The sequence below is a fragment of the Sciurus carolinensis genome, chromosome 6 (genome assembly GCF_902686445.1).
Source record: "Sciurus carolinensis chromosome 6, mSciCar1.2, whole genome shotgun sequence".
Lineage (NCBI taxonomy): Eukaryota > Metazoa > Chordata > Mammalia > Rodentia > Sciuridae > Sciurus > Sciurus carolinensis.
The window spans coordinates 132,939,912-132,953,554 of record NC_062218.1 but is presented as its reverse complement, the minus strand read 5'-3'; the positions used below and the strand labels follow the sequence as shown (position 1 = coordinate 132,953,554).

The following is a 13,643-nucleotide window of genomic DNA, read 5'->3' as shown; positions in this document are numbered from 1 at the left end:
ATGAGGAGATCCGGCACTAGCCAGCACCCGACTTCTGGATGTCAGGGTAGTACCCTCCCCAGGGGTGAGGGTCGGAGCTGTTGACCGGAGAAGGCCTGTTTTCCCCACTTGGGGGCAAGAACCTGTCCCCCTGGGCTCAGGCCATGCGACCCCTCTCCCGGTAAGCCACAATTACTATGTTCGTGCCCCTCTCAGGCCCTTAAGTCCTGCTCCTCACGCTTCGGGCTCCAGGGCTCTGGGTGGTGACACCCACTGCTGCTGGGGAAAAGTACCTGGCTTTCCTTTCCGCACATCCTTCCCTGGTTTCCTCCCTTCATGTTCTTCAGTCAGGACTTTTAAAACTGGCCTCCCCGTCCAGCACTTCTAAGGCCCGGTAATGGCACTAGCCTGATATCACTGATCATTTCTCATTTACGAGTGGGAAAAATGTTAGCAGATGAGTTTGGAACTCCATCTATTATCAAGTCACCAATAAACCCCCTTTCAGTCCTGGGAATCATTACATCTGTGCAACAAAGACTCAAACTTTATAATGAAGGACCTCCAAGTGGTCTGGTTGTTTACTGTGGAGCAATTGTAACAGAAGGAGGAAAGGAAAAGAAAGTCAACATTGATTTTGAACCTTTCAAACCAATTAATACATAATTGTATTTGTGTGACAACAAATTCCACACAGAGGCTCTTTCAGCACTACTTTCAGATGATAGCAAATATGACTTCATTGTAATAGATGGCAGTGGTGCGCTTTTTGGCACACACCAAGGAAACACGAGAGAAGTCCTACACAAATTCACTGTGGCTCTCCCAAAGAAACATGGTACAGGAGATCAGTCAACCTTGCATTTTGCTGATTTGAGAATAGAAAAATGACATAACTATATTCAGAAAGAAACAGAGACTGCTGTGCAGCTGTTTATTTCTGGAGACAAAGTGAATGTGGCTGGTGTCATTTTTAGTTGGATCAGCTAACTTTAAAAGAGAACTAAGTCAATCTGATATGACTAATCAGAGGTTGCAATCAAAAGCTTTAAAATTAGTTGATATATCCTCTGCTGGTGCAAATGGATTCAACCAAGCTATTGAGTTATCTGCTGAAGTCTTCCCTAATGTGAAATTCATTCAAGTGAAGAAAATAATAGGATGATATGTTGATGAAATTAGGACATGGGCAAGTACTACTTTGGTGTTGAAGATACACTAAAGACTTTGGGGGGATCCAAGATGGAGGACTAGAGGAAGGCTGTGTTCCTTGTCGCTCCATAACTCCGATTTCAAGCAGAGGATATCTGTTTCTTGGTGAGGCAGTTTTTGCTGCTTATCCATCCCCTGCTGTTTACCCCATTTGTCTGCTGTGATCACCTGCAGTCTGCCAGCATATTGAAGCCTTTTTTGAGAGCAGATTGCTCACTGTCGGGTGCCTATCATCCTCCATTTGCCTGCCTCTCGCCTGTCCATCACCTGCCTTACACCTATCCATCACCCAACACATGAGGTTCACCTCCCGATCGACCGACAACAGTCAGCAAACTGATCGCCAACCGCCAGTGGAGCACCAGCTGCCTTCTGTTGCCTGGAAGTTCACTGTTACAGTACCTGCAGGTTTGATTACATGTGGCTGCCGCCATTTTCAGACAACAGCCAGGCCCCATAGGACCCCTGGCCTGACTGACTGAGCCCCATCTCCAGGATCCTTCAGCTCAACAGATCACTCCCTGCCTCTGGGGCCCTCACATCGACTGACAGCTCCCTGCCGCCAGGACACCCAGACCAACTGACTGAGCCCTATCACCGGGACCCCAGACTAACTGATTGCACCCGGCATCCAGGATCCCGCAACCACACCAAACACACCTGACCTCCAGGACCCCTGCATCACCAACCGCACCCCGCCTCCAGGACCTCCAGCTGACCACATCCACACCCTGAGCTGTAGCTCACCATTTGCCAACACATTTGGAAGCCAAAGCGGCCATCTTGGATAAGCTTGAAACCCGTAGCTCTGATCTTTAGGTGGGGCAAAACCCATCCTGAGACGCCTACTAGAGACTTCAAGCTCATTGTCAGGTACCTCTCATGCATCAGGCTACTGAAGACTGGGAGGTTTCATTACTATATGACTATTATACTGTAGATTTTCTTTTTTCTCCTTATTGAAAAATTTTAAGTTTTTATTTCTTTACTTTTCTTGCTCTCTTTTCCTTTTGTTTACCTGTTCCCTCAGAGTCTCTTTCTCCCTTTTTTGCATGCTAACATCTAATTTCTTTTGATTCCACTCTTATCCTTTCTATTATCTAGAACTTCTGTATATTCTTTTCTTATCCCATTAACAGCTGCATTCTACATCCATCTGGAACAATGTATTTCAAGCTCTGAAAGAACATGGTTGCCAACCAAGAATCCTATGCCCAGCAAAACTAACCATCATATTTGAAGATGAAATAAAATCCTTCCATGATAAACAAAAGTTAAAAGAATTTACAAAAAAAAAAAAAAGCCTGCGCTACAGAATGTTCTCAACAAAATATTCCATGAGAGGAAATGAAAAACAACAATGTAGGTCAGCAAAGGGAGGAACTTCCTTAGAGAAAAACCACTCAAAGGAGAAACAAAGCCAACTTAAAAACCAAAAATAAGCCCAAATGACTGGGAATACAAATCATATCTCAATAATAACCCTGAACGTTAATGGCCTAAACACATCAATCAAAAGACATAGACTGGCAGAATGAATTAAAAAGAAAGACCCAACAATATGCTGCCTGCAAGACACTCATCTCATAGAAAAAGATATCCACAGACTAAAGGTGAAAAGATGGGAAAAAACCTGCCACGCACATGGACTTAGTAAAAAAGCGGGAGTTTCCATCCTTTTATCAGATAAAGTGGACTTCAAGCCAAAGTTAGTCAGAAGGGATAAAGAAGGGCATTTCACACTGCTTAAGGGAACCATAAATCGGGAAGACATAACAATAGTAAATATCTATGCCCCAAACAATGGTGCATCCCTGTACGTCAAACAAATCCTTCTCAATTTCAGGAATCACATGGACCACAACACAATAATTCTGGGTGACATTAATGCACCTCTGTCACCACTAGATAGATGTTCCACACAAAAACCAACCAAAGAAACCATAGAACTCAATAACACAATCAATAACCTAGACTTAATAGACATATATAGAATATTCCATCCATCAATGAATGGATTCACTTTCTTCTCAGCAGCACATGGAACCTTCTCGAAAATAGACCATATGTTATGCCACAAAGCAGCCCTTAGGAAATGCAAAAAAATAGAGATACTGCCTTGTGTTCTACCAGATCATAATGGACTGAGAGTAGAAATCAATCACAAAATAAAAAACAGAAATTAGTCCAACACCTGGAGACTAAATAATATGCTATTGAATGAAACATGGATAACAGAAAATATCAGGGAGGAGATAAAAAAATTCTTAGAGGTCAATGAGAATGATGGTACAACATATCAAAATTTCTGGGACACTATGAAAGCGGTACTAAGAGGAAAATTCATTGCATGGAGAGCATTCCAGAAAAGAATGAACAGTCAACAACTAAATGACCTAACATTACAGCTCAAAGCCCTTGAAAAAGAAGAACAGAATAACAGCAAATGTAGTAGAAGACAGGAAATAATTAAAATCAGAGCTGAAATCAATGAAATAGAAACAAAAGAAACAATTCAAAAAATTGACAAAACAAAGAGTTGGTTCTTTGAAAAAGTAAACAAAATTGATAAACCCTTAGCCACACTAAAAAAGAGAAGGAGAGAGAAAACTCAAATTACTAAAATTTGTGATGAAAAAGGAAATATCATGACAGACACCACTGAGATACATAATATAATGAGAAGCTACTTTGAAAACCTGTATTCCAACAAAATAGAAACTACTGAAGACATTGACAAATTTCTAGAGACATATACTCCTCCCAAACTGAACCAGGAGGACATATGCAATTTAAATAGATCAATAACAAGTGATGAAATACAAGAAGCCATTAAAAATCTACCATCCAAGAAAAGCCCAGGACCAGACAGATTCTCCGCCAAGATCTACAAGACCTTCAAAGAAGAACTCATTCCAATACTTCTCAAAGTATTCCAGGAAATAGAAAAGGAGGGTACCCTACCCAACTCATTCTATGAAGCTAATATCACCCTCATACCCAAACCAGGCAAAGACGAATCAAGGAAAGAAAATTTTAGACCAATGAATATAGATGCAAAGATCCTTAACAAAATATTGGCAAACCATATCCAAAAACATATTAAGAATATCACGCACCACAATCAAGTGGGGTTCATCCCTGGAATGCAAAGATGGTTTAACATCCATAAGTCAATAAATGTGATCCATCATGTCAATAGACTTAAGGATAAGAATCATATGGTCATTTCAATTGACGCAGAAAAAGCGTTCGACAAAATACAACACCCCTTCATGCTCAAAACACTAGAAAAAATAGGGATAGTAGGAACATACCTGAACATTGTAAAGGCTATTTATGCTAAGCCCATGGCCAACATCATTCTGAATGGAGAAAAACTGAAACCATTCTCTTTAAAAATGGGAACAAGACAGGGATGTCCTCTTTCACCACTTCTATTCAACATTGTCCTCAAAACTCTAGCCAGAGCAATTAGGCAGACCAAATAAATTAAAGGAATACGAATAGGAAAAGAGGAACTTAAGCTGTCATTATTTGCTGATGACATGATTCTATATTTAGAGGATCCAAAAACCTCTTCCAGAAAACTTCTAGACCTCATCAATGAATTCAGCAAAATAGCAGGCTATAAAATCAACACGCATAAATCTAAAGTATTTTTATATGCAAGCGATGAAACATCTGAAAGGGTAGACAGGTAGATCAATGGTACAGAATAGAGGACACAGAAACCCAAATAAATACAGTTTTCTCATATTAGACAAAGGTGCCAAAAATATGCAATGGAGAAAAGATAGCCTCTTCAACAAATGGTGCTGTGAAAACTGGAAATCCATATGCAACAGAATGAAACTTAACCCCTATCTCTCACCCTGCACAAAAATCAACTCACAATGGATCAAGGACCTCAAAATCAGACCAGAGACCCTGCATCTTTTTTTTTTTTTTTTTTTTTTTTTTTGTGCTGGGGATCAAACCCAGGACCTTGTGCTTACAAGACAAGCACTCCACCCACTGAGCTATCTCCCCAGCCTGGACCCTGCATCTTATAGAAGAAAAAGTAGGTCCAAATCTTTAACTTGTTGGCTTAGGATCAGACTTCCTTAACAGGATTCCCATAGCATAAGACAAAAAAGCAAGAATCAATAACTGGGACAGATTCAAACTAAATAGCTTTCTCTCAGCAAAGGAAACTATCAGCGATGTGAAGAGAAAGCCTACAGAGTGGGAGAAAATCTTTGCCACTCATACTTCAGATAGAACACTAATTTCCAGAATATATAAAGAACTCAAAAAACTCTATATGAAGAATACAAATAACCCAATCAACAAATGGGCTAAGGATATGAACAGACCCTTCACAAAAGAAGATCTACAAGCAATCAACAAACATATGAAAAAATGTTCACCATCTTTAGTAATAAGAGAAATGCAAATCAAAACTACACTAAGATTCCAATTAGAATGGCGATTATCAAGAACACAAGCAACAATAGGTGTTGGAGAGGATGTGGGGAAAAAGGTACACTCATACATTGCTGGTGGGGATGCAAATTAATGCAGCCACTCTGGAAAACAGTGTGGAGATTCCTTAGAAAACTTGGAATGGAACCACCATTTGACCCAGCTATCCCACTCCCTGGCCTATACCCAAAGAACTTAAAATCAGCATACTGCAGAGATACAGCCACATCAATGTTCATAGCTGCTCGATTCACAATAGCCAGAATGTGGAACCAACCTGGATGTCCTTCAACTGATGAATGGATACAGACACTGTGGTATATATATACAATGGAATATTACTCAGCCATAAAGAATAATAACATTATGGCATTTGCAGGCAAATGGATGAAATTGGAGAATATCATGCTAAGTGAGATAAGCCAATCTTAAAAAGAAAGAGGAATGATCTCACTGATAAGCAGATGATGACACAGAATGGGGGGTGGGAGGGGGGCAAGAATGGAGGAAGGAGGGACTGTATAGAGGGAAAAGAGGGGTGGGAGTGGTGAGGGGGAAGGAAAACATAATAGAATGAATCAAACATCATTACAATGGTATGGTGTTACTTCATGTGCAAACAGAAACAACATGGATCCCATTTGTTTACAATAAAAATAAATTAAAAGTAAAAAAAAAGACTTTGGAAATGGGTGCTGTAGGGATTCTAATGGTTTATGAAAATCTGATATAATGAGATATTTTCTTCATTACCAAAGCACAGAAAAGGAGAAAATTCTCTAACTCCAGAACAAGAGAAGGATAAATCTCATTTCACAAAGATAGGACTGGAACATGAGCTGATTAAGAGCATGCCCCTCTTGGAATGGTTTGCTAACAACTATAAAAAATTTGGAGATACACTGAAAATTGTCCTAGATAAGTCACAAAAGGATCCCAGTTTGTGAAAGGATTTGGTGGAATTGGAGGTATCTTGCAGTACCAAGTAGATTTCTAGGGAATGGAGTACAGAAGGAGGCAATGAATTTTTTGACCTTGATGGGTTCGGCAAAACATGACTCACCCTCCAGCATCCAACCCAAGGAGCATACCAATGGTGAAATCCAAAGAGATCCCTGCCTTGCAACTGGAGCATTTCCAGAATTTAATCCATGAGCATTGGATACTGAAAAGAAAAATGAAACAAAACCAGACCCAATCCTGTACATTGATTTGTCATGATGTCAGCACAGCAGCCTACAACTAAGCTCCTAAATGCCACTTTGGACAGTTTAAAAAAGAATCCTAGTTTTTACTTTTAACCAATGGTGAAATTGGTTGCTCTTGTATTTTATGAAAAAAAAAAAACCTTCATAAATAGAAGCAAAAATACTTTACTATAAAACTTCAAAAGTTAGTAGAAGTGAAAACATTAAAAAACACTGATATATATCTCCTAAGTATGTAAAAATTACATAGCTGATGATTTGTTAAGGTGTTACTTGTCAGACATTTGGGAAAGCATTAAAAAACTTTTTATCTACTCTTACACAATTTTTTTTTTGTTATATCTACCAAAGTCTACCACAATCCAAAGGCACAAATATTGGAATAGTAATTCTAACTTTTATGTTATCCAAGAAGTTGGGTTTTATTTTTAAAAACCATTAAGATAACTAAGATAATATTAATGGAGTTTAGCTTTTCTCAGGCATCTGACTTAGGGTAACAAGAAGGCAGAGAAGTTACAAGAATTATTTCTTTTCTAAGATGAAAAAAAGTAAAAATGACCTTGTTATTATTTAGATATTAGGTGTCCTCCAAAAGCTTATGTGTGAGACCATGCAAGAAAGAGGTGAAATGATTGTGTTATGAGAGATTTAACCTAATCGATACATTAATCCTCTGATAGGGATTAACCATGCTGTAGGCAGGTAGGTGTGACTGGAGAAGGTGGGTCTTTGGAGGTGTGACCTCAGGGTTTATATTTTGCCAGCGGTGAGGGAAGTTGACTCTGCTCCCTGATGCCATGTTCTGAGCTGTTTTCCTCCACTGGCCCTTCTGCCTTGATGTTCTGCCTTACCTAGGACCCAGAGCAATGGAATCAGTCATCTATAAACCGAAGCCTTTAAAAATGAGCACCAAATGAACTTTTCTTCCTCTAAAATTATTCTTGTAAGGTCTTTTGGTCACAGTGGTGACAAGCAGACTAAAACATACCTCACTGATGAAATTACGTATGCTAGTCAAAATGGTATCTAATAGAAAAGGTATATGGAGAGGTCTTGAAGAATAAATCAGATATTCCAGGAAAGGATCAGCTGCTTGTACTCCATTTTCTTAAAAGTACAAAATGAGGGTTGGCATGTAGCTCAGTGGTAGAGTGCTTGCTTTGTTTTTATAAGACCCTGGATTCCATCACCAGCACTGCCAAAAAAAAAAAAAAAAAAAAAAAAAAAAAGTGAAAGAGCTTGTGTAACATAATGTTTTTTTATCATAGTTTGTGGCATAAAGCAATCCCATGAAAAACTCGTCCTCTGATCTCTAACAGCTTCAGCATTTAACTTCCCAGCTTGGATGGATAATTTTTGAAGGGTAGGCACTCTCCCACTATAAACCCCATATTATGATCATACCACAGAAGAAAATAAATATGACTTTTTTTCATAAAATTGCTTCCTTTGAACTTTATATCAAATGATAAACCAATGTACCAGTCATTTTCATATTTTTCAAGGCATTTAGTGACCTCTTTAAAGCCTTATATTAGCTGTTTTACCAGGAATGCATCAATACAAAACTGTGAAAAGAAGTGACCTGGGTCATCACTGAGAGTAATTACATGAAGTAATTTAAATAACAACAAGTATGTGTAAGGAGGTTGACATTATTCCCAGCAAGAAGCTCCACTACAAGATGGCAGGCTAGTCATGTGATCTGGTGAAGTGAAAGTACCTGGGAAAGCTGCAGGAGGAGAGAGGAGGGATGATTATGTTCCTGAATTCTCAGGATCAAGATCACTGAAGTAGATCTTGATACTAAAGAAATGAAGATGCTTTTGGACTTGGGCAGCTTCCAAACTGCGGGTCATTCAGCCTATATTTGAGATGAAGTGCAAACCACCACACTGAATCTTTCTGCTGTGTTGTAGTATTTTCAATAAACCTGGCACAATAATAAAAAAAGAAAGTCTTTTACTGGACCTCAACTTGCCTTATCAATCCTAAGTTTCAGACAATATTGGAATGTGTTCTGTGATAGAGGGAACAATTCTGTTTTTTTCTGTGAGCTAGTCCAAGGCAACAAACCCAGGCAAAACACCTCTCAGTATATGACCAGGACTAGAAGCCATATTGTCTATTCCAGATAAACTAAAATAACAAGTAATTACAGTATGGACTTAAGAGTCTTTTAAAACTTTGTCCTTTTCGACTTCTTCCAGTACATTTGAGGTCTTTTCTTATGAACAGAAACATTCTGACCTACTTAAAACAAATTGGTACCAGTCTTCTGGAAAGAATGTACTTATCTCCTTCATTTGGACATACAGTTAGAGACTCACTCCTCAAGTAAGCCCAGTAAGTAAGAATGTGAACACCTGAACTGGCATGTATTTATGTTTTCATTTACAATAGCAGGATGTTCCAATATAACTGCTTTGTGAAGATTGTAGGAGCTGTGTTTGTAGCATGATCACCAACTCTCACTGATCCTGGAAAGGAAAAATTTGTACCTGGAAAATCTTTCAACTTATCTTGTTTTTCTTTTCCTTTCATCTGTCTGTGTAAACTCAATGGAAATAGTACTTTTCCTTGTCCAGGGCAAAACTTGAGCAGGCTTCACTACATTTTTTAATAAGTTATATGTAATAGAAAGAACCATGGACTCTTTAATCACAATGAAGGATCTTGTGATAAATTGTAGGTGACCAAGAAATTGGTAGGTAGGACAAGTCATAATTAAAATGAATTCCTTTTTATTCTGAGTGTGAAAATCTTTTGCAAACCCTGCCGAAAATGTGTGTCAGTGAGGATAAATGTGAAGAAATGAGCAAAAGTTAAAGTGGCTGTCACTGGTCTCCTGAGATTGTTCTCCACTGAGGGAGAAGAGTTTTGTAGTTTATTCATTTTAATTGCTGTATAGAATTTCATGGCATCAACATACCACTGTTTAATTACTTTTGAAGAATAAATCACTGTGCTGTGTCTAATATTTTGCCTGTTCAACAATGTGTCAGCAAGCTATTATACATAGCTCCTGTACTTGTGTGCTGGAGTTTCCCTAGATAGTTTACCTCAGAGTAAGATACTGGGTCAGAGAGCATGAGGGTCTTCAGCACTGAAAGATATTTCACATTGCTGAAGATTATTTTGTTCTGACCCTTAAAATGGGTAGAAAAAAAAATTTAAATGATTGCTAATGAGATGGTATGAAAGTTTATCTCATTTACTTTAACTTGCATTTCATTAAGATCAAGTTCAAGTGTCTTTTCATATTGGTTTATTGTCCATTCAAATTCATTTGGAATTACCTCCTCATATATTTTTCCATTTTATTAGGATGTTCGCACTTTCCTAAAAGATCAGTAGGATGCAGTCCATATTTGGCATATTAATCTTCTATTGATTCTGTATATTACAAATAGCTCCTAGTCTCTAGCTTGATTTTCACTTTCCTTATGAGAAGCAAGTGCTTGAGTATGTGTCCATGGCATTTAATACCAATCCTTTCCTTAACGGTTTAAATCTTACAAAAAATGTATCCTCAAGATAAGGCCATGAAAATATTTTCTATGTTCTTCCAGAAGTTTTAGTACCTTGCTTTATGCATTTAAGCCTTCAATCCCCTTGGTGTATGGTATGGTTGTATAGTTTGACATACAGATCTCTCAATTTTTTTCCTTCTTCAGATAATCACCTATCTCTGCAACATTTACTGAAACGTCAGTATTTTCCCAGTGATTTTTTTCTTTGTCATGTATAAATTTCAGCATATGTGCAGATCTGTTTCTGGTGGGTTTTGTTTTTTTTTTTGTTGTTCTGTTGTTCCACCTTCTATCCCTACATTAATTCTCTTTGTCTTTGTTACCATAGATTTGCAATATCTTGAAAAGCTGTAGCCCAATTCTCCAAATATTTTCCTTTTCAAAATTGTCTTTTCCCTTTGTGTCCTTTTATTTCTCCTTGAGGTTGTTAAGACCTATCAAAATTCTACCAAAAACTCTGTTGGGATCTTTTTAGCATTACATTGGGGAATAATTAGAAATAGTATGGGAAAATAGACATTACTTACAACACAGTCTTTGAATTCGAGTATGTGGTAGATTTCAACAATCATTCAGGTATGTTCTTATGTTCTTCAGTAATGTTTTATAATTTTTCTCCACAGAGGTCATGCTCACCTTTTTCTTTTCTATGATGTTTGTACCTGGTGATTGTTGGTATTTCTTACTGCTACAATTTTTTTTTAATTTTTAAATTTTCTTCTTTCTAATTAGTTGTACATGACAGTATAATGCATGCATACATTTTGAGAGATCATATATAAATAGAGTATAATCTCATTTATCTGATTATACATGTTGCAGGATTACATAGGACATGCAATCATACATGTATAAGAGGTAATAATGTCTGTTTTACTCTCCTATCATTCCTTCCCCCATACCCCTTTCCCTCTCTTCACTCCCTCTACCTAATATAAAGTGACTCTATTATTCCCTATCCCCCCTATTGTGAATTAGCTTCTGGATATCAGAGAAAACATTTGGTCTTTGGTTCTTTGGGGTTTGGCTTATTTAATTTAGTGTGATAATCTTTTAACTCCATCCACTTATCAGCAAATGCCAGAATTTCATTCTTCTTTAAAGCTGAGTAATATTCCATTGTATATAGACCATATTTTCTTTATCCATTTTACTGCTATTAATTTTTTAAAGTTATTTCACTTTGTGGTAAAATGCATATAACAATTTATCATCTTAATCATAAATTTCAGTGCATTGTCCAACAGGGTTAAGCATATTCACATTGTTTTTTAAGACATCTTCAAAATTGTTTCATCATGCAAAACTGAATACCCAATCAAAGAAATTTCCATTTCCTACTTCCTGTCTGCTATGTTTCTATGATTTTGACTATTTTAGGTACCTAATGTAAGTGAAATCATACAGTGTTTGTTCCTCTGTGACCTACTTGGTTCACAAGGCATAATGTCTTCAAGATTCATGCTGTAGCATGTACATAATTTCTTTTCTTTGTAGGGCTGAATAATATTCTGCTGCATGTATATACTACTTCTTGTTTATCTGGAGATAAGACTCATAATAGTGGGATTCACTGAGGTGTTTTCATATGTTCACATAAGAAAATTATGGTAGATTTATTCTATTGTCTTTCCTATTCCTGTCCCCCCTTCCTTTCACTCCCCTTTGTCTAATCTACTGAAGTCTTTTTCCACTCCCCACCTTTATTTTGAATTAGCTTCCACATATTAGCAAAACATCCAACCTTTGGTTTTTGGGGATTGGTTTATTTCACTTCACATAACATTCTGAAGATTCATCCATTTCCTGCAAATGCCATAATTTCTTTCTTCTTTAAGGATGAGTAATATTTAATTGCGTATATATACATAATTTCTTCATCCATTCATCTGTTGATGGGCATCTAGTTTGGTTCCATAGCTTAGCTATTGTGAATTGTACTGCTATGAACACTGAGGTTGCTCCATCACTGTAGTATGCTGCTATTTTACTAGTCAAGATAAAAGCAAATTATGGTATAGTAACAAAAGCAAACAAACAAACAAACCACAAATGCCCTCTGTGGCTGAAACACTAAGCCTCATGCCAAGTCTGCTATAGCATTCAGGTCATTTTCCATGGAGCCACCCTCCAAGCATGGTTTAGCATTTCAGGATGCAAAGTGAAACCTGAAGATCAATACATCAGCCCATATCACCACATATAAAAAGAGTACTGGAAGGGAAAAAATAACAGAATGAATCAAACAACATTACCCTATGTAAATTTATGATTACACAAATGGTATGCCTTTACGCCATGTACAAACAGAGAAACAACATGTATCCCATTTGTTTACAATAAAAAAAAATTTATCAGACAAATAAAAAAAAAATACAAGTATCATGGCAAACATGTTCTGAAATTCCATGAAGAGCTGTAAGGATTGATGGAGCATTTGTATATCTGTAGATACCACATTTGGTGATAGGGTTAGCTTAGAAGAGCATAGGCTCTGAAAATAATTTGGGAGGGTTGAAGGAACAGAGTGTGAATAAGCACCACTGTAGACAAAGCCTGTCAAGTATGACAGAGTGGTCCTTCATCCCAGATCACACCTTCAAGTTCCCTGCAATATGTAAATAATTTTGGGACATTGCCTATCATTCTTAGCCCAATGCACCTCTCTATTTTGAAAGTTGGATCACACTTTCCATCATCATATTCTCACTCAAATAGTTTACACTTTAAAAGGAAGAATTAATAAAGAATTGAACCTTACAAATCTAAAAAAAAAAAAAGAGTACTGGAGACTCTCATGTTCATAATTAAATGTTTATATGTGACTATGGCATATGTCATCATCCTTCATATTTTATTGGCCAAGTACATCATGTGACCATGACTAACCTCAAGTTGACATGATGTGAAATTACCCAGTATAATCAGAAAAAAAAAATATATATATATACATATTATATATACACACATGACCAACTCTAATATTTGCCAAAATCTACCCTTCTGCTGCACTGACCTCCCTTCTATTTTTATGGAATCCCCTTCAGTTTTTCCTTATTTTTCTCTAGTTTCCAAATATGAAAGAAAGAAATACAAATGCATGAAAAAAAAGTTTAACATCCCTAGCAACGAAGGAAATACAAATCAAGACCACAATGAGGTCAGAACGTAAGTGACGGCGAAAGCGGTGCGACAGCAGCTGGAGAGCAGGAGAGGCAGCGCAGTCAGTCCTGTCTTTGCC

The 13,643-nt window shown here is 37.4% G+C and overlaps 1 pseudogene; it reads left to right on the top strand.

The window, feature by feature from the left end:
• Nucleotides 1–6,716, top strand: LOC124986416 (eukaryotic peptide chain release factor subunit 1-like; annotated as a pseudogene).
• The last annotated feature ends 6,927 nt before the right edge of the window (nt 6,717–13,643 follow it).